General features: G+C 36.4%; 1 protein-coding gene and 1 non-coding gene across 3 annotated transcripts in view; both read left to right on the forward strand.

Annotated features, from left to right (window-relative positions):
- Window positions 1-25,823, forward strand: part of LOC102733545 (sulfotransferase 1 family member D1-like) — an 84,585-nt gene that overhangs the window by 54,923 nt on the left and 3,839 nt on the right.
- Window positions 14,179-21,416, forward strand: LOC102727575 (uncharacterized). 2 transcript variants are annotated; one of them, XR_014143006.1, is made up of 4 exons: window positions 14,179-14,514; window positions 14,725-14,778; window positions 20,786-20,972; window positions 21,257-21,416. It is a non-coding gene; the product is annotated as an uncharacterized LOC102727575 (transcript). The 2 variants fall into 2 exon arrangements; XR_014143005.1 differs by lacking the exon at window positions 14,725-14,778 and having other exon boundaries at window positions 14,250-14,514.

Consider the following 25,823-nt stretch of genomic DNA (forward strand, 5'->3'; position numbering starts at 1 on the left):
AACTGTCTTCTACAGTAGACATGCCATTTTGCATTCTCACCAGCAATGAATGCGAGTTCCTGTTGCCAGGATTTGATGTTGTCAGGATTGAAGATTTTGGTCATTCTAATAGGTTTTTTAGTGGTATCTCACTGATGTTTTAATTTGCATTTCCCTGATGACATATGATGTGGAGCATCTTTTCATATACTTATTTGCCATCTGTATAATTTCTCTGGTGAGGTGCATGCTAAGGTCTTTGGCCCCTTTTAATTGGGTTGTTTGTTTACTTATTTTTAAGAGTTTTTTCGTCCATTTTAGAGAATAGTCCTTTATCAGATATGTCTTTTGCAAATATTTTCTTCCACTCTGTGGCTTGTCTTTTCATTCTTTTGACAGTGTGTATCAAAGACCAAAACATTTTTTAGTTCTAATGAATCTAGTTTATCAATTCCTTCTTGCATGGATTGTACCTTTGGTGTCATATCTAAACAGTTGTCACCATGCCAAGGTCATCTAGATTTTCTTCCTATGTTATGTTCGAGGAGTTTATAGCTTTTCCCTTTACATTAATTTTTGTAAATGGTATAAGGTCTGTGTCCAGTAGCTTGCAGTTTTTATTTTATTTTATTTATTTATTTTTTGCAGTTTTAGAACAAAATTTATATCACTTTTCAGTGACTTGCCTTTCTTTAGAATTGGTATGTGTCTTCAAGTCTGTTTTAACTGATCTTAATGTGCCTAATAATTTTTTTCTGATTAGCATTTTGCAGGTATATCTTTAACATCCTTTTATTTTTAGTCTTACTCTTCTTTATGCTTTATGTATTTTCTTGTAAAAGACTTCTGCTGCGTCTTTTTTCTTAGTCATCTGTATTGTGATGGTAAATTTAACCCCTTTTTAAAATTACATTGCAGATACATTTGGATTTATTTCTGCCATTTTATTTTATACCTATATTTATTCTCTTTCTTATCTTCCTTCTCTGTCTCCTTTCACCTTTTTTCTTACTTCTTGTTTCTTTTGGATTGATTTTTCCCTATTCATTCTTCCACTTCTACTTGTTTGGAAGTTACATGCTTTATTATAATTATTATTAGTTTAATAACTTCTCTCAGAATTTTTCCTGGATAATTAACAAGATTTAAAAATAATCAAAATCTTGAACTTTCCCTTCTAATTAATAAAAGGAACTTAGAATCCTATGTAACAACCCATGCATCTCTTCAACCAATATGCTGATTTTGTCTTGTATTTAAGTTTTGCCATATATTATTAATCCTATAATTCCCAGGTTGTTTTAGTTTTACACAATTAAAATTTGTTTATATTTACCATCATGCTTTCTCAGCATTTCTTTTTTTTTAAAGATTTTTATTTATTTATTTGTCAGAGAGAGAGAGAGCACAAGCAGGGGGAGCAGCAGAAGGAGAGAGAGAAGCTGGCTCCCCGCTGACCAGGGAGCCCCACATGGGGGGCTCGATCTTGGAAACGGGGATCATGACCTGAGCCAAAGGCAGACGCTTAACCAACTGAGCCACCCAGGTGTCCCTCAACACTCCTTCCTGAACCTCAGAACTTTCTACCAGGATTGCTTTCTTTCTTCTTGAATTTTATTCTTTAACTTTTCTTGTAGTGAAGTTCCACTGGTGGTAAACTCTTAGCTTTTAGTTAAAGGCATAGAATGTGTTTAATTTAGCCTTGTTTTAAAAAAAATTATTTTGCTACACATAACTCAAATTGCACAGATATTTTTTCATGGCACTTCCGTATGTTATTTTACTGCCCCTGGCTCTTATCATTGCTTGTGAATTTGATTGGCAGTCCAATTGTTATTCCTTTATGGTTAATCTTTTTTCCTGTTTTAAAGATATTTTCTTCATTTTGATATTTGCAGCTTCACAACTGGATTTTTTAAAAATATGTATGGTGTTTGCAACATGTATATCTTGAGCCTAGGAAGCCACATATTTCATAATTTCTGGAAATTCTCATCCGTCATTTCTTTAAATAACTTATCTCCCCTATTCTTTCTATTTTCTCCTGCTGGAACTTTAATTACACATATGTTAGGATTCCCCCTCTTATCTTATATTCTACATCTCTGTTCTCTTACTCTTTCCTTTCATATTCTCTCTTGCTGTCATTCTTTTTTAGGACTATTCAGTTTTTTAGTGTTGTTCAGTTGTACTCTTGTAAGCCCATCTATTGAATTTTTTATTTCTATGATTTTAATTTTTAAAATTGTGTTCCAGTGTTTTCTTGCAGCTGCATAGTCATTTTAATAGTTTAATTTTTACTGATATCTTATTTCTTAAAATATTTTATCACAGTTAATTTAAACTCTCTATCTGATAAAACTAACACTTCACATATTGAAAGACTTAGATCCATCATCTTTGTTTCCACAATCTCTTTTTTGTAGTGGATTACTTCTTCCTATATTATGCAATTTTATTGTGAGGTAATAATTGGGTGAACTTTACATATTGGAACCCTGAGAGACCCATATTTAAGACAGTATTCTTTAGAGAATATTTGTATTTGCATTTCTCAAGCATCAGTGGCCACTACTAACCTGGAATCATTTTATTGCAGCTTAAATAGCCGGGCTTTAATTTGCAGGTCTGTGGAGATAGTACCCATTTGATCATAGACTCACATGAAGGCAGGCTTATGGTACCAAATTCTAGTTATTATCAACCCACAGTCTTATCAGAGAGAGACATCTTTCACTGTGGGGTTTCCCTGATTTCATTAGCTCTGCAATATTTGTTGTGATAAATTCTATTTTATCGTGGAGAGATTTTTTCTGAATGTTAGTCTGTCACTGTTAAAAATCCTGTTTTGTGTTTTCATTCTTCCTTCTGATTTCTAACGACTCCTGGTGACTAGAGGTTACTACATAATGGCACAAAAGAAAAGATTTTATGCATCCTTTGCCAAAAAATTTTAAAAAAAGGGACCACACAAAAATTTAAAAATGCAATTTGAAGTAGCACTGGCTTCGGCACTGTGGAGTTTAGTGATAGATTGTGGTGGTTTTTATTGCAAGCAACGCTCCCAGAAATATGCCCATGAAAGGCACCTGGATGGCTCAGTTGGTTAAACATCCGCCTTTGGCTCAGGTCGTGATCCTGGGAGCGCCACTTGGAGCTCCCTGCTCAGTGGAGAGTCTGCTTCTCCCTCTCCCTCTTCCCCTCCCTTCCCCTCCACTCCTGCTCTCTCTCTTTCTCACAAATAAATAAAATCTTTAAAAAAAAAAAAAGTGCCCATGAAACCAAACTCTATTAGTATTCAGCTGGAGTGAAATTGGGAAAAGAAAAGAAACAGTTTTGTATTAAACAAGCTTTAATAATTGTGAATTCTTGCTAATAAATATGAAGCCATATGTTCTGTTTTACTCTCAGACTACAAACGCTCCTCATTTAAGGCAATGTTAAGAAAAGAGTAACATCTGTGCCAATATGGTTCTGACAGTCCAATAATTTGCACTGATATGCATGCTCCACTTACATTACCTTGTTAGATATCTGCTAAAGATTTGAACATGAGGCCTGATAAATCAAAACCATAATTTAACTCAACAATCCATGGTATGCTTTGCTTTGGAAAGCAAATAAAACTTCTGGAAAACAGATGTTACAATTTTTATCGCTGTGTCTGTAATAAGAGTTTCTATGTCCAAAGCACTACGAGGGCTTCAAAATTCCTGAAAGCAAATTTGGTAAGAGCAAATGTGAACAGTGTAGGGAGCAGTGGATGCCTATGGTGTCTGAGTTTTGGGGGTTGGGTTGTTAAAAAAAAAGAAGACAGTAAGAAAACTGGAGAGGGGAAAGAATGCAGACATGCATTGACACTTTGATGACATATATCGATACATAGTAGCAATGCTGGGTGTCTTGATGGAGCTTCCTGAGACAATGGAATGGAAAACCCTAAACATAATTTCTTGTAGTTTTAGCAGAGTTGAGAGGGAAGCCAGCTGTGGATGGCAGTTCTATGGGAATAAAGTTACTCCTGTTGTGGACAAAACTCTGAGCAGAACTGCATCTGGCTTATTAAAAATTCAGTGAAATAGCTATTTCTGCTCATAACCCATATCCATTGCTCCAGCCTATCCTGCTATTGAATTAGAAAGTGAATACATGAAGAATAATGATAAAAAGTTCATACTTGCTTAGTGCTGCCTACCACTGGAGCATGGTAAAAGCGCTTCACAAACACTTTTTGAAATTTGCACATTGTCTTTATGAATTTAGTACAGTATTATCCCCTTTTTTATATAAGACATGACTGAAATATAGAATAGTATGTAGCTTCCCTAATGTCCAACAGAACTGGTATTTGAATCTAGGCAGCTCTGCTTTGCTACACAATCCTACTTCATTCTAACCATAGTTAGTGCTTTATAACTTAGAAAATTGGCACTGGACAAATTAAGGAATATTTCCCAGGCTATCTTGATAGCAAAGTGACAGAGACCAGGTTAGAAAGTATCTTCAGTTCTGACCTTCAGCCCTACACCTCTAACATAATTGACTGAAAATGGTGCAGACCCGATAGTGAAGTGGATTTATTTATTTTTTTAAAAAGATTTATTTTATTATTTGAGAAAGAGAGAAGGGGGAGGGGCAGACGGAGAACTCTCAAGCAGACTCCCCACTGAGCACAGAGCCTGACATGGGGCCTGATCCCACAACCCTGAGATCATGACCAGAACTGAAATCGGGAGTCCAACACTTAACCAACTGTGCCACCCAGGCACCCTAGTGAAGGGGATTTAAAAATGAAGTCATGACACAACAATTTAGATTATATCCTGGACAAAAGAGACACAGGCAATGTGAATGAGGTAAGGGTGTGAGTTGTAATACACCATTCTACACTTTCTATGCCTTTACCCCTTATAGATTTTCTGTGTAGAGCTACAGTTCTTCAGGAAAAGTTAAAAATGATACCAGGAATAGCAAATACATGAGCCATGCATATTTACAGAAGTTTGAATCACCATTCTGTGTTTACTTCCTGGTTAAATTTCTTTATTATTTTCTGAGTACATTGAGATATTTATAGGGTGTATATTCAAATTGCTACATCAATTAATATACTGTATGATCAGGTGACATGACATTAAGCTCTATTTCCTTAGAAATATACAAAACCATAAAAGGCCTCACAGATCTCAAGTGAATTTGAACTTTGGAAAGCTCAATAACTAAAAGATATAGTATCACCTTGATTTTACCAAAAGCAAAATGAAAATTTTATTATTATACCTTTTAAAGGAAAAAATATATTTTATTTCATGAAGGTAAAATAAAAGCAACCATTTGTTCTGTATTTCATATAGTCATAAAGTGAGCATCTTAGACTAGTTGCTCTTTGATATGTTTACCTCATCGAGTTATGAAAGTTAAAATTCCTAAAAGCATTAGGAATACAACTTCTTCTAAAACAGTTAATGAGGGAAATTATTTGCAAAAACAATTTGAGTAAAAATCTAGAAGGTATGTGATTAAAAGACAGCAGAAAGCTTTTCTAAGAACTTGTTCAGCTATGAAATTATAATTTCTAAAGTTATCTTTAAAATTGGTTATATAGTATTTTTGATTCAGTTACTGATGCATGTCTAAAAAACTACTTCTCAATCTAAAACACAAATTATTAAATATACATTTAAAAAAAAAAACTTATACCAAGCAATGTCTTCAATAGGGACTCTTGCCCAACCACACACTTCTGGAGGCTGAGAGTGGACAAAATTCAGATATGGGGTGGGTGTCTCCAAAGCTATAGAAATCAGAGAGACAGAAGCAATGGGGCAAAGGTTGAGATACTAAAGTGCAAATTAAATGTTAGCAGAAAACATAATTTCCATGTTTTGCTGAGATAGCTATAAGGTCTCAGGCCAAAATCTCCCTTCCTGAAAGGAGCTTTTGTTGTTTCTTTTTCAGGAAATGGAAGCCACAGGCAGAAGTATGGACAGTGGAGGCAGCTTTTTCCCAGGTCTGCTAAAGGAAAGACATAGAGTCAACCTGTGTTTCTACTTGCTTCTTCCCCCACTTGGAATACGAGGAGGGAAGATCTCCAAATCAAGCCCTTTAACATTATGTTGAACAAGAGCGGGATTACGCTCCTTGTATTTTTGTGAGTCAGAGTGTGTGTGTTGGGCTGGTTCCCAGGAAAGCAGCTTTCTTGTCCTGTCTTTCTGCCTAGAAAGGGAATGTGTGTGTGTGTGTGTGTGTGTGTGTGTTGGGGTGGGGTGGGGTGGGGTGTGGATAAATGAGAAGGAGACCAGATATCAGGTAAGAGGTTTCCTTGTTTCCTTCTCCGGGGTCAAGACAAGGCCAGGGTGATATACAAAACCACAGCTGCCAAATGGGGCTTTTCTCTTTGGCAGCTAAAAAAGTCAACACTCCTGTAACACCCAAGATTGCAACTTTTGGTGCTGAGACATCCACTGTCTATTGTTCTATAAAATCACTTTTACTAACAATGAGAAAGAAAAAAGAAATAATACATATCCATACACACAGCCCCAAGAACCTTTCTTGCCTAACCAAAAAACCTCCCTTTCTTGAGGAAGAAGAGAATATATGTGACTGGTGGCAGTTATATATAAGAATGTACTTCTGTGCTCATTTTGGTTTCAGTAGGGTTTACCCAATAAGCGACAAGTAAGTGGAAGAATTTGAACTCGTTTATCTTCCAGATACATAAGTTCATGATCTCATCACTGTACTATGTTCTCAATGAAGGCTAATTACTTGGATTTTGGAACAAATTAACAATTAGAGGTAAAAGTAATTATGAGATTAATTACATGCTAGTATTTAACAAACACAATTGTCTAAATAAAATCAATCTACTTCCTATATTTAGGACTAAAAACTCTTATTAGTATATCATCTAACTATAGTTATTAACATAAATCTAAAAGCCTTTCATTCATCAAAACATTTAGCAACGCATTCTAAGGGTTGGGATTAGTCCTAGTCTATAGCACCAGCAAGTACAGTTGTGTATGTTGCACACTCTGCAATTCCAGGTCATTCCTATCGCAGTGCACAACGTGGTGTCCCTAAGTGAGACCTTGAAAGTCAATTAGTTTATGAAGAGGAATAAGCTCCAGGTTTTGCCATTATCAAAGGACTTTGAGTTAGTGTTAAACAAGTGGATGCCTTTGCTCTTGAAGACATCTAAAGAAAGAAGATCCAGATTCTGTCAAGCCCACTTTTGGATATTTTCACTTAGTTCCCAATGTCAGTAATTTTTATTTCTTGTGGATATTTCTTATCCAATAATGACCCTTCACTGCTATCATTCTTCTTGCTCGTTAAAGATGACTTGACAAGGATGTCAATATTCAGATGAGGGACTTCTCCAGTTCTGAAGAGGGAAGTGAGGAGAAAGCATTTTGGTGACACATGTCAGTGTAACCTGCCTTCAGAGAGGGAAGTAGATTCATCTCCATCCTAATCCCTGCCTTCTCAGGTAGATGAGCTATGATGACACAAGGAATTTCAAGGAAGTGACTCTTACCATTATTTCTATCATGAAGAGAAAAAGATGGCCCTATGTCCAATAATTTACAGGGAAGCAAAAGTTGCACAAAAGACTGGCTTCTCCTTTGGACTCACACATTTGTAAGAATGGTAACTGAGAAAAATATACATGCAGAAACCACTAGTATAAAAACAAAGAAATTGAGGAACATAGATATTAGAATATTAAATTGTACACTCTTAGATAAGGAAAATAAAAACAAATGTGATCAGAATTTAAAAGGAAAGTAGGAAAAACATAATCTGAGAAAAACTGTCATTACCCTGAGTTAAGTGTCATGAAAATAGCATTTCCAGTTCTAACATTTCCTCTCCCTTTCCATTTTTGAACTTGCTCTTTAAAAAATTTAGAACATTTAGGGTGCCTGGGTGGCTCAGTCAGTTAAGCATCTGCCTTCGGCTCAGGTCATGATCTCAGCGTCCTGGGATCCAGCCCCTTGACTCTTGGGGGGCTTCCTGCTCAGCAGGGAGTCTGCTTCTCAATCTCTCCTTCTGCCCCTCCCCCCTGCTCAAGCTTGGGTGCTCTCTCTCTCTGTCAAATAAATAAATAAAATTTTTAAAAATTTTAAAAAAATTTTGAAACATTTATTCAGTATTACTAGGTTCACAATTTGAGAATATTGTCTTTTAAAATATGCAGTAAAGAATACCATGCACTGCGGTCATCATAAGCTTGTGTGGCTACAATTTAGAGGCTCTTTTCCTTACCCATGCTGATATATAAAAAGCAAGTACGTATTCAGCATTTCTTTGTAATTGTCTTGCATATGCCCTGCATATGCAATTTTTTAAAGCATAAGACACATTCTTTGTCTTCAAGGAACTTACCTTCTTATAAGATAAGTAACAAAAACCTGAAATTTATTAATAAATACTAAGATATTATGCAAAGGTAAATTGCATGCCACAATTCCTGTCAAGAAAAGAAATAATTAAAATGACAAGTTTGGGAAATATTTGTTCTATTTATGGAAGAAAAATGATTACGGTCCTTAATATATGAAGAGCTCTTAAAATGATTAGAACATAAATATTTTAATAGAAAAATGGGGAAAGATCTAAGTTTACCCACCCCCTTAAAAACAACATTAAATCAGGATAGTATAAAAAAAAAGCCAAGCTCTGATATAAGTAAGGAAATGCCAACTAAAACAATGAGATGACTGACAATTTTTGCCTATAAGATTATACAATTTCATAAAGTTTTGCCATATCAAATGTTGGTCACTAGGATGGATAAAAGGTGCATTGGTATTCTGCTGATGAGTATTTAAATTGGTACAAACTTTACAAAGTACATACCTTTGATTCTGCTTCCAAAACGTTTCTGAAGAAATAATTTTTCTTAATAGTAAAATTAGGGGCACCTGGGTGGCTCAGTCAGTTAAGCGTCTGACTCTTGATTTCGGCTCAGGTCATGACCTCAGGGTCCTGAGATGGAGACCCATGTCAGGTTCCACGCTCAGCGTGAGACTGCTTAGGATTCTCTCCCTCTCCCTCTGCCCCTCCCCTCCCCACCGGACATGCACTCAGTCTCTCTCTCTCTCTTTCTAAAAAAAAAAAAAAGTAAAATTCATCTTAAACTGCTGTGTATAATATAATTTCATTGGGGGGGAATTTTTATAAGATTGAATTTATTTATTTGACACAGAGAGACACAGCAAGAGAGGGAACACAAGCAGTGGGAGTGGGAAAGGGAGAAGCAGGCTTCCTGCAGAACAGGGAACCTGATGCGGGGCTCGGTCCCAGGACCCTGGGATCATGACCTGAGCCGGAGGCATACGCTTAACGACTGAGCCACCCAGGCGCCCCTAGAATATTCTTTAAATACCCAAATACTAATAGTGATTATTTCTGTAGGTGAATTTTAGAACAAATTTAAGTCCATATTTTCTGTATCTTCTAGAATTATTTTGCAGTATGCAAATATTATTATCCTCATAAATAGAAAAAAGCAAATATTATACAATGTTAAGTGCCTCTCAAATTTTTTCTTTCCCACCTGCCATAAACAGATTTCCTAATATTTATAACACCTCATAGAATTTATTTATTTACTTACTTATTTTATTAGGCAGTGGCACTGAAAGAATCTAAACTTCTCAAATACTTCTGTTTAGAGTGGTTGATGTATACACAGGACCAATTTCAAGGAAAAAGGAATGCATTAGCTGTGAATCTATTCCACAAATCTTTCTTAATCTCTCTTCCATCTCCATTACTTAAGCCTACATGACTTGGAAGTCACAAGTTGTTTTCTGAAGCTGATTTATTACCCAGTATTTGTAAGACCTTAGCCAAATGATTTAGAATCTCTGAACCTCATAGGTAAAATTTGAGTTACTAACAGATTTAGAATGCCCTAAATCGATAATCATTTATAAATCAGCAGAGCAAACACAATGCCTTTCTTTTTTTCCTAATATAGTGTCTAGGACATGATAGTTTTGGAAACTAAATAAATCAATGAATGCATAGATGGATTAATGAATGAATTGACCATAGAATACTAGTATCTCCTTCAAAGCAAGAGCAAATTTTTATTCATGGTTCTTAAAGTATGGTCTTCAAACCAGTAGCATCAACATCAATGGAGTTTGTTTGAATTACAAATTCTAGGCTCCACCCTGGAGACTGGGGACTGGGACCTAGTAATCTGCATTTTATCAAGCCCTCCAATATCATTCTGAAGCATGCTAAAATTTAAGAATCTCTGACTTAGGTTGCTTTTCAATTGTTAGTATGTACTGATTGGAGTTTGATGAGTTCATTGACAATGTAGCTTCTAGGCAATCCATGCACATCTAAGTAGAGTTCTTCTGAAATTAACACCTAGTGCCAAAGTTTGCAAATTGCATTCTTTGTCATGTGCCATATGAAAGTGTTTATTTATTTGGTGCATGTAGTTGGTTGTCAGTACTTGAACATTTAGCATTTGGACACTTTACAAAAAGAATCTAGATCTCAAAAAATGTTGCCCTCTTTTTCTTCATGGCAAGACATGCTGGACCTTAGCTCCTCCAGCATCATCATCATATTATTCTCCCACTCCAGAGATCAAGTATTAGTTTATTATCTTGCTTGAACTGTTGTTTTTCTTAATCTCAAGCTGTTTCACAAACTGTCTATGAACGCATGGGTGACTCATTTTTCCAGTTTGTCTGGGACAGACTCAGTTTATACCTTTGTCCCACCTAATTATTCATAGTCTTCCCTTTGTCTCCAAAGTATCTTGGTTTGGATGATAAATTATAGGTCACCCTATTCATAGGTATTTGCTTTTGCAATTCCAGACTTACCGTCCCTTTTCAAAGTTAATATAGAAGATCCTCTAACAAAAGACAAAGGTAAATGTGATCCTAGGTATGGGAAGAGGAAAGAGGGCAAGTTTAGAAGCAGACCCCAAATCATGTATGCCAAGAATAAAATGTCTTTAAATATTATCATTTTGTCTTAAAATCTATGTATGTGGACATTGGTGCAGTGTGCATGTGGTTTTGATGAAAGCTCCCACTCACAGAGTTTCGTTTCTGTACAAAACCTCATTACATCAGTACAAATGTACACACACTTATTGGTTTGTACACTTCTTATGAAAATAAACATACAAACAAGAATAACAAAATCCTAATTATTATGTGGAAAATTTCTTTACCAGTACTCTTTTCTTCTCATATATTTGACACAATAAACTAAGCTAATTACCACACCTTTCTCTTTGCTGTCTCACAGCGTGGCCCATGTCTACAGCATGGAGTCTAACCATTTCCTTATAATCCTATGATGCATGAACTCATAAGATAATTCTAATGTGGACTTCAAGTAATACTTAAGCAACTTTTAATTTGTTCTTTTAGAATTTGTTTTCTCTTGTATTGATACTAAGCCTGAATTCTCTTTCACATTACAAAAAATTCAGGTGATTTTTTTTTCCTTTAAGCTTCATATGATTGGATTTTATATGCTGCTGGTAGTATGATTATATTAGTTATTATTTAGAAATTTCTCACAGGACAGATACCAAGGTTTCAACTCATTTGTATCTCTGTAATAACAAATGCTGAATTTTTAACAAGCATGTTAACAATAATAAAGTTTTTTGGAAAGATGTCATTGCCAGGATTGATTCTAAGCATGTTGATTGTGTTAACTCATTTAATAATCAGAAGAACTATGTAGAGAAATTAGCACCCTTGTGCATTGTTAGTGGAAACGTAAAGTGGTATAGATGTTACTGAAAATAGTCTGGTGGCTCTTCAAAAACTTTTAAATATTTATTACCATATGATACAGCAATTCTATTTCTGGGTATAGATCCAAAAGAATTGAAAGCAGAATTTCAAAGAAAAATTTGCACACCCATGTTCATAGCAGCATTATTCATGGTAAGCAAAAGACAAAAGCAGACCAAGTGTTCATCAATGGATAACTTGATGTGGATATGAATAACAAAATGTGATTTATACATACAATAGAATATTATTCAGCTTTAACAAGGAAGAGAATTCTGACACATGCTACAATATAAATGAATTTTGAGCACATTATACTAAGTGAATTAAGTCAACCACAAAAAGACAACTATTGTATGATTCCACTCACATGAAGTATCTAGAGTAGTCAAATTCATAGAAACAGATTGAAGAGTAGGCCAGAGCCTCAGGAAGGGGGAAATGGAGAACTGTTTTTTCGTGGGTATAGAGTTTCAGTTTTGTAAGATAAAAAAATTCTGGACATTGGTTACACTGCAATGTGAATATACTTAATACTCCTGAACTGTACATTTTAAAATGGTTAAGGGGTGTGTAGGTGGCTCAGTCGTTCAAGCATCAGACTCTTCGTTTACATTCAGATCATGATCTCAGGGTCATGAGATTAAGCACCACGTTGGACTCTGCCCTGGACATGGAGCCTGCTTGAGATTCTCTCTCTCTCTCTCCTTCTGCCCCTCCTCTCTCTCATAAATAAATAAATAAATAATCAATAAGTTAAGACAGTAAATTTTATATGATGTGTCTTTTCCTACAATTAAAGCTAAAAAAGATGGCATTCTCCATCCCAATGGAACAATGGAGGCACAGAGAGGTTGAAATGGTGGCCTTATTCACAAAACTGGTGCATTACCGAGCTGGAGATTTAAAGCCCAGGGAGTCTGGGTCTGTAGAGCATCCTCTTGCTCCTCCCACTGCTTCCCATGTGCCTGATGTTGTTTTCCACAGCTTCACTAATTGCAGCTGGGATAGTGCTATCATCTATTTCACCTATAAGTTCATTTAAGAAATGAAGGTGTAATTCCTGTAATTCCCCAGCTCTCTGAGTTTTGCCTGATTCCAGGCAGTCTAGATATCCATTATTATCTTGCCTATGTAGTTGGTTTTTAACTAGCGGCAAAAATTCATTTTCAATCATGGATCTGTACACCCAATTGAAAGTACAATGACATGAGCATTTGTTTTCGGTGGTCCACGGCTGCACATGGAAGAACTGTGTTGATCCTGTATCTTTGGAATGTGTCATTTGATTACATGAAGCTTGGCAGAAAGGGAAGGTGATTTGTGGGAGTCAGTGGCTTTACGCGCATTATGTGTCATCAAAAGGAAAAATAAAATCCCAACCTTAGTTTAGAGTCACAAATCATACAAAAATGGACAAACTAGCTCAGAGAACATCTCAGAAAAATCAACAGGTCAGGATCCCTAATCAAAGAGAGCCAGATTAGCATTACTATGCTCAGTCTCGATGTTCTCCAGATTTGTGAGCCTGAGGCACTGTACCCCATGCACATAAACATTGTTTCTCTCTGTTCTTTCACACGCTCCTACCCTCCACACAAACCAGAAATGAAACAACACCAGCTCTCAGAGAAAACTAGGAATTCGTTGGCAACATGTGTTAAAGACACAAACACGTTTTTAAAATGTCCTTAAAGATCTGTAAGTAAAATGGAGGGTCTTAAAGAACATGCTAGTTTCCTTCTGGGCTTTTCTGTATTTCCCAGCTCTGCAAAGGTATAATCTCCATGGCAAGGGCTGGGCAACCGCTGTGTACAGATAGCTGTGTCTGTCTTGTTAAGGGCCCTCACGTAAAGGATTGATACTGCAACTAGGCCATAAGAGAATCTCACAGAGTGGCTGAAATAACAGGGGTGGAGAACAGGAGCATATTTCTGGGGCAAAGTTTCTTCCCCTCCACACACAAGCTTGTTGTTGTTTAATCCTTCTTTGTGTATATGTGACTCAGCTTACAAAAAAAATAAAAACAACAACAACAAAAAAACAACATACTGAGAGGCTGTAGAAATGATTATAGAGTGACAGAAACCATCAGTTCTACCCTGTTTCCACTTGCTGAAATGGAAATTGTTTAGTATTATCTTTAGTAAATGTTTGTATATATTTGCCCTTTCCATGACATTGGAAACTTAGGTTTCTTCCGGATGAACACACACACACACACACACACACACACACACACACTCACACACAATGACTTTTTATCATGATCAAAGTTATTAGAAGACACTCTTGTAAACTGCAGAGAAGCAACAGGCTTCCATACACGGATGCTTCAGATCCTTCCCCTATGCATTTCTCTCAGACCCTTGGAAACCCTGGGGAAACCTTCAAGTCCAGGCCCTCTGACTGTGCTTACTTCTGGCCACCACCCTGATCCATTTCCTTCTCAGGGCTTCCTGGCTGCACCAGCTGTTGAAACAGCAGTGCTGCCTCTGTGTGCAGGTGTGTGTGTATGGGTCAACCTTTTTATATCTTAACTGCCTGTAAAGTCACTGACTGCTACATTCAGATCAAATCCGGAACTTACTTTTCTCCCGGAGACAGAAGTGAGCCTCCCCAGTCTCCCCCGGCCCCGCCCTCCTGGGACTACCACCACCAACTCCCAGGGTTCTTGTCAGCACCAATACCACTGGCTGAAAATGAAAACTGAAAGCGGAGACTAAAGCGTGAGGTAAAATTTGCTTTTTAAAATCTCTTTTCTTGAAGTTTTTGTCTGGCATCTGCAGAGCATTTTGGGCTTCTCCAGTCATTTCCCCTTTGAACACATGCTTGCAATTTAAATACTTTTGCCTAATTCCAATTTTCCCACAGGAAACTCGGTATTGTTGTTTATGCCGTGCACAATCTATCAGGCTTTCCGCGATCACTTTTATTTTTCTAGGTTCAACTGGACTCTTCTGAAGCATGCCAGTATTGGGGGTCTTCGTATGAAACTGTAAGCCTCATAAAGGAATAAAGCTGGACTTTATTAGAGTGAAATAAATGGAAGAAGTATTCTTTTCCCATTAAAAGAACCATTCAATTTTATTTTTTAATTTATTTTTATAATTTTTTAAAAGATTTTATTTATTTATTTGAGAGAGAGGGAAAGAAAAAGAGAGAGAGAGAGAGAGCACAAGCAGGGCCAGGGGCAGAGGGAGAAACAGGCTCCCCACTGAGCGGGGAGACAGACATGAGGCTCGATCCCAGGATGCTGGGATCATGACCTGAGCCGAAAGCAGACACCTAACCCACTGAGCCATCCAGGTGCCCTAACCATTAGGTTTTAATGTCAGATATCTCGGTTAGTTTCTCCTAAGAGGGGTGTTGTTTTGCATTTTTCTCTTTTTTTACCATTGATCTTTTTAGAAACCAATTCTAGACATTGTAATTTTCAGCCTATCCTATCACTCAACTAGGATGACCTGTGGTGTCATGTAGACTATCATATATAACCACATAAAATTCTCAGTTTTTGGTAGGATTTAAAAGATTTTTATAAACTAATTTTTATGATTTTAAAAGTCATTCTTCCGGGCGCCTGGGTGGCTCAGTTGGTTAAGCGACTGCCTTCGGCTCGGGTCATGATCCTGGAGTCCCGGGATTGAGTCCGGCATCGGGCTCCCTGCTCGGCAGGAGCCTGCTTCTGCCTCTGACCCTCCCCCCTCTCATGTGCTCTCTCTCTCTCATTCTCTCTGTCTCAAATAAATAAATAAAATTTAAAAAAAAAAAAAAAAGTCATTCTTCCAGGGTATCTGGTTCAGTGACATTAGTTATGCTATGTCTTCCAGCCTTACCCCCCTGCATCCATCTTCCCGTGTGATTCTGAACTCATCATCATCCATGGGTCACAACAAGAAGTGCAATTCAGGACTACTACTCTCAGATTCCTAAATTGGTTACACCCACTTCCTAGATGTGACTAGGATGTATTCAGAATCAGCTGCCTTATTTTCATTTTGTTACTCATATCCATGCTTCTCTGACAACATTTTTGCAGCATGAAAAGCTTGAGGTGTTTGTCAGAGGAAGTTTGTTTTGTCAAAGTAAAATTTCCTTACAAATTGTGAACACCCTGATTTGGATGAGAGAAAATCACAGACACTTCGACTCTGGTGCAGGCCTACCCACAGTAGATTTGCGATATGACCAAGTGCTCAGAACTGGGGAGACTCATCTATTTCTGGTTGCCACTCACTTGTCATGTGTCTTTGAGCAGACTCTCTGAACTTGTTCCTTAATCTCATCCACAAAATGAAAGTAAGACTTATCATCAGGGTGGGTAGCACAGTCAATACCATTTATTTTCTAGAAGACGTTAATTCATTTTGATAAATCATTTATATACACCCTATAGAGAGTAGATGAAAAGTGGCTTAAAGTCATACGTCCCATTTTTCTTGAGCATGCCAATTACTTGGGGACTTTGTTAAAATATAAATTCTGATTCTGGTTTGGGGCCTGAGATGTTGCATTTCTAACAAGCTCTCAGGTAGTGCCAATAGCACATGGTGCTTGTACATGAACTGTATTTGAATAGCAATAGTGAATTGATTATATAAATATAAAACAATAGTACAAATAAATCAAAATTAATAAAGAAATGAAAAAGGATGAGTGAAGACATGAATGGACCCAGGAATGATGTTATAAATGTATAAAATAATGTTAACCCCCCACTAAGTGGGGAACAAACTTGTCCACATGATTTGTAGCAGACAGTATAAAAATGGGAACTGTGTCCTCAATATTTATTTGCTTTCCCCTAATAATCTGTATGTATAATAAGAATTGGTTAGTGCAATTATACCACTACTAAATTTTATATTCTGGAGCCAAAGAAGAAAAAGAGAGCCTCACTTATTTTCCTCAATTAAAAAAAAAAAAAAAGCATCCAAATGATATTTGGGATCAATATTTACCCTTATATAATCTGGGAAGAAATAATTAGCTAAGAAATTAGTAGAACAAAATGTTTCAAGGAAAACTGTTTCATTTATTGTATGTAACTCAGGTCTAATACCCAAATATACTATGTTGACTTCTGCTGTCACTCATTCCTATATATGTATATTCAAACTGGGAAGTAACACTATCCCCAAGATCTTAGAAGATTCTAAGTGGGACATGCAGGTTCAATCATTCACTCTTTCAGTTCATTCAACATCTGCTTCATTCCAAATACAGAGCTTACAGACTTAATTTCACTTCTTTCCACTTCCTGCTTCTGCTGGGTTCCTGACCAACCATATTATTTATTCCTTTCCTGAGGCTGCTGACATATTCCACAGTAACTCATGCTGGAGAATTTCTTCTACTGGACTCTGCCCCTTCACTAACAAGGGACTGCGAAGGCAACCAGACATTTACTACAAAACAGAAGATAATTAAGAAGCTTACAGAAGGCAACAATTTAATATGGAATACTTAATATAATTTTCCTAAAATGCCCTGGCCACTCAGCTTTCATCAGCATTTCACCTCAGGATCTTGCCTTCTCTCAATTTATGCGTGTCTACCCATGCATCTGCTTTTCCATCAATATACTCTTCTTCAGGTCTCTGAAGGACCCAGCTCTTTTACTTTATGAGGAGTAATAAAGATGCAAAATTCTAACTATTTTTACTGTTTTTCTAGCATAAGATGACATATGTTTAAAGACAAACCCATGATTTAATAACAACTTTTCCTGGGGAAACAAAAAGACACATTTTTGTGTGCATACCTATTAACTATAAGATATAAAATTATGATATATAATGCATGCCTTACAATGTAAAATGAAGAAATCTTTGTCCAGATTTCTCTCTTCTAGACTGTTTTTTAGGGGGTGTGTGGAAGAGTTACCTCTAAAACATCAGGCTGTTGTATTAACAAGGTTTTCCTAATAAAAAACATACCTCTTTCTATACAAACTTATTCTAGGGATAACAGTTTAAGCAGCAGCTAGCTTTTAAATTAGGGATTTTGTTTGTAGCTCCCATTATACAAGTAAATATTGAGAGCTTAATAAGTACAATCACTGTTTAAAGTACCATCAAGGAATTTTGGAATCACCAAATTACTTACAAAATATTTACGTGATAAAACCTCTGGTTGGCAATCTTTGAAGTCCAGTTATAGTTATTTTACTAGCAGCAATAAGAGTTCATCTAAGATATTATATAATTCAGATGGTTATTAATTAAAACGCTATTCATATGTAGTATATATTACGTATTATTGTTGATTGACAGATTCTCTGAAATAAATGGAACAATAGATTATGAAGGATCTTATAACTTCTACATTTTACATTTCCATCTATTTCTAGGATGTTTACATTCTGTGTGTGTGGAGGGAGAGTTGTAAAATGAGAAACAGTGGTTAAAGCAGTTAGAGTTTCACTTACAAAGTTCAGTGGAGATGAAGTGGAAAAAATAAACAATGAATAGCCCTCCGTGATGGCCAATTTTATGTGTCAACTTGATTGGGCCACAGGGAACCCAGATATTAGGTCAAACATTATTCTAGGTTTGTGAGGGTATTTCTGGATGAAATTAACATTTAAATTAGTAGACTGAATAAAGCAGATTGCCTTTTCTAATGAGAATGGGCCTTATCCAATCAGTTGAAAGCCTGAATAGAACAAAAAGGCTGACCTTCCTGGGAATGGGGGAGAATTCATCCTGTCTGACTGTCTTAGATGAGACATCAGTTTTTTTCTGCCTTCACAAACTGAAGAGTTGGTTGTTCTTAGGTCTCAAACTTGCTGGCCTTCAGATTAGAACTAAACATTAGCAATCCTGGGTTTCCAGTTTGCCATCTACAGATCCGGGGAATTTTCAGTCTTCATAATTGCATGAGCCAATTCTTCATAATAATTTCTCTCCAAACATATATATAATATTGGTTCTGTTTCTCTAAAGAACAGAGAATAATAATGTAGTCTCCTCCCAGGACTCAAAAATTTTGGAAGATTTAGAAGAGCAATGAGATTCTAATTCAGAGTTAGTATTATTAGTATGCTTAAGATTAGAATAGTTACTAATCAAAGAGTTTGCAAAGCAATTTTTATTATATATACATATGTACATTATAATATAATGTATATAATGTACAGATGTACATTATATATGTATATATAAAGAGATTTATTATACCTAATTGGTTTATGTAGTTTTACAGGCAGGCAAATTGGAGATCCAGCAAGATAAGTTGGCAAGTTGGAGACCCAGCACAGCTGATGATTTAGTTCCAGTCTGAGACTAAAGGCCTAAGAACCAGGAGAGCTGATGGTGTTTTAGTTTGAAAGCTGTCAGGTACAAGACTCAGGAAAAGTCAATGTTTTAGTACCACTGTGAAGACAGGAAAAAGCCTGATGTCAATTCAAAAATTGTTAGGCAAGAAACATTCTCTCTTATTTGGGGGATGGTCAGCCTTTTTGTTCTATTCATGCCTTTAACTTTAAGAAGGGCAATCTGCTTTAGTCAGTATACCAATTTAAATATTAATGTCATCCAAAAACCACTCTCACAGAAATACTCAGAATAATATTTAAGCAAATATCTGGGCATCTCATGGTGCAGTCAAGTCTATCCATAAAATTAACCATTGTAGTTTCTAAGCGAGATGGAGTAACAGGAACTAGATTTACTGTTTTGCATGAAGCAACCAAATGAAAGATAGTGGATAGGAAACAAACAAACAAAAATTGAACCATATGATTTCCCCAGATTACTGCCTTGAAGGAACTCCCAGGCCACACTTCAAGGAGATGATAGCAGACACCCAATAAAAAAATATCAAGCATGCAAAGAGGCAGAAAAAAAGAAACCATAATTTAAAAAAATTATTCAATTGAAAGCAACCTAGAACTAACATGATGTTAGGATTAGCAAATAAAGGCCTTAAAACAGTCACTATAACTGTATTCAATATGCATCAAAAGTTGAGACAATAAAAATATAATCATTTCCAAAATGATATTCTAGAGGTGGAAACTACATCTGAGGTAAAAATGCAATAGGTGGGATTAACATCAGATTACACATTGCAGAAGGAAAGGTTAGTGAACATGAAGGCATAGCAATCGATGTTATTCAAAATGAAACATAAAGGGAGAAAAAGATTGTTAAAAATGAATAGAGCATCAGTGAGCTATGAATAACTGTATGTGACCTGGGGTCTCAGAAGGAAAGACAGAAAAATTATTTGAAGAAATGATTGTAAACCCACAATTCCAAGAAGCTCAATAAATCTGAAACATACACACACAAAAAAAACTTGTGAAAATGACCACACCAAGGCACATCATAATTCCATTGCTCAAAATCAGTGATACAGAAAAAAAGAAAATCTTAGTCACAGGAATATAAGGCCCAGCATAGAGAATATAATCAGTGATATTATAATAATGTTGTACAGTGACAGATCGTAGCTACACCTCTGAGGAACATAGCTAAGTATAGAGAAGTTGAATCACTACGTTGTACACCTGAAATAATGCAACATTGTGTGTCAACTACACTAAAAAAAAAAATTTAAAAAGAAAATCTTAGAAGCAGACAGATAAAACACATGTGTTATGTACAGAAGAACAAAGGTAAGAAAGAATGGATTTCCTAAAAAGAAAAATGAGGTACAACTAAAGTGTAAAGATGAGTGGAAGTTTTATTTTGCTTTAAGTCCAGATAATTCTTAGCATATTTCTGTAAAATCTGATTTTCAATTCTAAGATGTGTAGTTTCATTTCTGTAAAAAGCTTCCAGTAAAGACCTTTGTACTGCTTGTCACTGAGCCAGTTGCTGCACTTGCAATCTACAACTTCATAAACACAAAAATGCCCTTTGTATTTAGATCTCTGCATGCTGAGTGTTAAAGGTCAATTTCACTTTATATCAAGTAACAGTGTCTTAAGAATAGCATTAGTTATTCAGCTTCTGATTTTGATCTTCTTTATTTTCCCATGATTGGATTGTCAGAAAATATTCTATTAAGTATTTGTACAACCTGGTACAAAAATGATTTCCCCAAAAGATCTCCTGAGAAAAAATCTGAAGATCATTCATGGCTATCCCATGACCTACACTTTTGCAAACAACTGGGAAAGGATTGAAGAGTTCCACAGCAGGCCAGATGACATTGTGATAGCCACTTACCCCAAATCAGGTGAGTTTTGTGGACTGACAGATGCAGATCTGGCTTCAGTCTTTGTTCCTTGAAAATCAGCTTCTCTCTCTAAAATCATTATCATCCTATATAAAATTAATATTCCTATCAGTCAGTCTAGCCGTGTACTTTTGAGATAATTTAAAATGAGCATTTGGGGCATAGAAAGGGAAATTGCAGAATTAAGTTTCTAATAGAATGTATTAAGATGGCAGACTACCTGTAGGGACTTTTGCCTCCAGATTCAAGTGATAGTTACAAAAAAATGTTGTCTTTCACTACAGGTACCACTTGGGTTAGTGAAATTGTGGACATGGTTCTAAATAATGGAGATGTTGAAAAATGTAAGCGGGATGTTATAACAGTTAAAGTTCCAATGTTGGAAATGGCCATCCCTGGACTAAGAACTTCAGGTAATTTTAAACTACTTGAGAATTATAATTTTTAATATTATTATTTTTTAAATTTTTATTATTTTTTTAAATTCAAAACCAGATTTTCTTTTTAATTTAATTTCAGTTAGCCAACATTAGTTCTCGATGTAGTGTTCAATGATTCATTAGTTGCTTATAACACCCGGTGCTCATCACATCACATGCCCTTCTTAACACCCATCACCTAATTCCCCCAACCCACACCCACCTCCCCTCCAGCAGTCCTGTTTGTTTCCCCGAGTCAAGAGTCTCTCATGGTTTGTCTCTCTCTCTGATTTCCTCCCATTCAGTTTTCCCTCCCTTCCCCTATCATCCTCTGCACTACTTCTTATATTCAACGTATGAGTGAAACCATACAATATTTGTCTTTCTCTGATTGACTTATTTCACTTAGCATAATACCCTCCAGGTCCATCCATGTCAATGTAAATGATAGGTATTCATCCTCTCTGACGGCTGAGTAATATTCCATTGTATATATGAACCACATCTTCTTTATCCATTCATCTGTTGAAGGACATCTCGGCTACTTCCACAGTTTGGCTATTGTGGACATTGCTGCTATGAACATTGGGGTGCATATGGCCCGTCTTTTCACTACATCTGTATCTTTGGGGTAAATATCTAGTAGTGCAATTGCTGGGTTGTAGAGTAGCTCTATTTTCAACTTCTTGAGTTGTCTCAAGAAGATTGCCTAATTTGTTGGCGTATACTTGCTCATCATATGTTCTTAAAATTGTATTTCCTTGGTGTTGGTTATGATCTCTCCCCTTTCATTCATGATTTTACTAATTTGGGTCCTTTCTCTTTTCTTTTGGATAAGTCTGGCCAGAGGTTTATCGATCTGTTTTCCAGAGTGGCTGCACCAGCTTGCATTCCCACCAACAGTGTAAGGGGGTTCCCCTTTCTCCACATCCTTGCTAACATTTGTCCCTGTCTTATTAATTTTAGCTGTTCTAAATGGTGTAAGGTGGTATCTCATTGTGGTTTTGATTTGTATTTCCCTGATGACAAGTGATGTGGAGCATTTTTTCAAGTGTCTTTTGGCCATTTGGATGTCTTCTTTGGAGAAGTATCTGTTCATGTCTTCTGCCTGTTTCTTGACTGGATTATTTGTTTTGTGGATGTTGAGTTTGATAAGTTCTTTATAGATCTTGGATACCAGACCTTTACCTGTAATGTCATTTGCAAATATCTCCTCCCATTCCATAGGTTGCCTTTTAGTTTTATTGACTGTTTCCTTTGCCATGCAGAAGTGTTTAATCTTAAGTCCCAATAGTTCATTTTTGCCCTTGCTTTCCTTGCCTTTGGTGATGTTTCTAGGAAGAAGTTGCTGTGGCTGAGGTCGAAGAGGTTGTTGCCTGTGTTCTCCTCAAGGATTTTGATGGATTCCTGTCTCACATTTAGGTCTTTCATCCATTTTGAGTCTATTTTTGTGTGTGGTATAAGGAAGTGGTTCAGTTTCATTCTTCTGCATATGGCTGTCCAATTTTCCCAGCATCATTTATTGAAGAAACTGTCTTTTTTCCATTGGATATTCTTTCCTGCTTTGTCAAAGATTAGTTGACCATAGAGTTGAGTGTGTAGATTGTTCTGGGCAGCATAGACATTTTCACAATGTTTATTCTTCCAATCCATGATCATGGAATGTTTTTCCATCTTTTTGTGTCTTCCTCAATTTCTTTCGTAAGTGTTCTGTAGTTTCTAGAGTACAGATGCTTTCCCTCTTTGGTTAGGTTTATTCCTAGGTATCTTATGGTTTTTGGTGCAATTGTAAATGGGATCGATTCCTTAATTTTTCTTTCTTCAGTCACTTTGTTAGTGTATAAAAATGCAACTGATTTCTGTGCACTGATTTTTTTTATCCTGCCATGTTGCTGAGTTCCTGTATGAGTTCTAGCAATTTTGGAGTGAAGTGTTTTGGGTTTTCCAAATAAAGTATCATGAAATCATCAAAGAGCGAGAGTTTGACTTCTTCTTTGCAAATTTGAATGCCTTTTATTTCTTTTTGTTAGATGATTGCTGAGGTCAGGACTTCTAGTACTATGTTGAACAAAAGTGGTGAGAGTGGGCATCCCTGTCGTGTTCCTGACCTTAAGGGAAAAGCTATCAGTTTTTCCCCACTGAGAATGACATTTGCTGTGGGCTTTTCATAGATGGTTTTTATGATATTGAGGTGTGTTCCCTTTATCCCTATGCTTTGAAGAGTTTTAATCAAGAAAGGATGCCGTATTTTGTCAAATGCTTTTTCTGTATCAGTTGAGAGGATCATATGGTTCTTGTCTTTTCTTTTATTAATGTGATCTATCATGTTGATTGATTTGTGAATGTTGAACCACCTTTGCAGTCCAGGAATAAATCCCACTTGGTCATGATGAATAATCCTGTTAATTGGATTGGATCCCCTTGGCTAGTATCTTGGTGAGAATTTTTGCATCCATCAGGGATATTGGTCTGTAATTCTCCTTTTTGTTGGGGGTATTTGTCTGGTTTGGGGATCAAGGTAATGCTGGCCTCATAGAACAAGTTTGGAAGTTTTCCTTCCATTTCTATTTTTTTGAAACAGCTTCAGTGGAATAGGTATTAGTTCTTCCTTAAATGTTTGGTAGAGTTCCCCTGGGAAGCCATCTGGCCCTGGACTCTTGTTTTTTGGGAGGTTTTTGATTACTGCTTCAATTTCCTTGCTGGTTATTGGTCTGTCAGTTTTTCTACCTCTTCCTGTTTCAGTCTTGGTAGTTTACAAATCTCCAGGAATGCATCCATTTCTTCCAGATTGCCTAATTTGTTGGCGTATACTTGCTCATAATATCTTCTTAAAATTGTATTTCCTTGGTGTTGGTTATGATCTCTCCCCTTTCATTCATGATTTTACTAATTTGGGTCCTTTCTCTTTTCTTTTGGATAAGTCTGGCCAGAGGTTTATCGATCTTATTAATTCTTTCAAAGAACCAGCTTCTAGTTGTGTTGATCTGTTCTACTATTTTTCTGGTTTCTATTTCATTGATTTCTGCTCTAATCTTCATTATTTCTCTTCTCCTGCTGGGTTTAGGGTTTATTTCCTGCTCTTTCTCAGAGTCCTTTAGGTGTAAGGGTAGCTTGTGTTTTGGGATTTTTTTAAGTTTTCAGAGTGGCTTGTATTGCAATGTCCTTCCCTTAGGACTGCCTTTGCTGTATCCCAGAGATTTTGAACTGATGTGTTTTCATTCTCATTAGTTTCCATGAATTTTTTAAGTTCTTTAATTTCCTGGTGGACCCATTCATTCTTTAGTAGGATGATCTTTAACCTCCAAGTGCTGGAGTTCCTTCCAAATTTCCTCTTATGATTGAATCCAAGTTTCAAAGCATTGTGGTCTGAAAATATGCAGGGAATAATCTCAGTCTTTTGGTATTGGTTGAGAACTGATTTGTGAACCAGTATGTGATCTATTCTGGAGAAAGTTCCATGTGCACTGGAGAAGAATGAGTATTCTGTTGTTTTAGGATGGAGTGTTCTGTATATCTCTGTGAAGTCCATCTGGTCCAGCATGTCATTCAAAGCCCTTGTTTCTTTGTTGATCTGCTTAGATGATCTGTCCATTGCTGTGAGTGGGATGTTGAAGTCCCTACTATTAATGTATTATTATCAAAGTGTTTCTTTATTTTGGTTATTAATTGGTTTATATGATTGGCTTCTCCCATGTTGGGGGCATAAATGTTTACAATTGTTAGATCTTCGTGTTGGATAGACCCTTTAAAGATGATATAGTGTACCTCTACATCTCTTACTACAGGGTTTGGTTTAAAGTCTAATTTGTCTGACATGAGGATTGCTACCCCAGCTTTCTTTTGAGGTCCATTATGTGGTAAATAGTTCTCCACCACCTCACTTTCAGTCTGGAGGTGACTTTATATCTAAAATGAGTCTCTTGTAGACTGCATATGGATGGATCTTGCTTTTTTATCCAACCTGATACCCCGTGTCTTTTGATTGGAGCATTTAGCCTATTTACATTCAGAGTAACCATTGAGAGATATGAATTTAGTGCCATTGTATTGCTTGTAAAGTCCCTGTTTTGTAGTTTGTCTCTGTTTCTTTCTGGTCTATGTTACTCTCGGGGTCCATCTTCACTTACAGTATCCCCCTTAATATTTCTTGTATGGCTGGATTGGTGGTCACATCTTCTTTCAGTTTCTGTCTGTCTTGGAAACTCTTTGTCTCTCCTTCCATTCTGAATGGCAGCCTTGCTGGATAAAGTATTCTTGGCTGCATGTTCTTCTCATTTAGTATCCTGACTATATCAACCCATCTCTTTCTGGCCTGCCAAGTTTCTGTGTATAAGTCTGATGTTATTCTGATGTTCCTGCCTCCATATATAAGGAACCTCCTCTCCCAAGTGGCTCTCAGGATAGCTTCTTTTTCTCTAAAATTTGCAAGCTT

This window comes from Leptonychotes weddellii, chromosome 2, assembly GCF_054177405.1.
Source record: "Leptonychotes weddellii isolate Sample4059 chromosome 2, ASM5417740v2, whole genome shotgun sequence".
Taxonomy (NCBI): domain Eukaryota; kingdom Metazoa; phylum Chordata; class Mammalia; order Carnivora; family Phocidae; genus Leptonychotes; species Leptonychotes weddellii.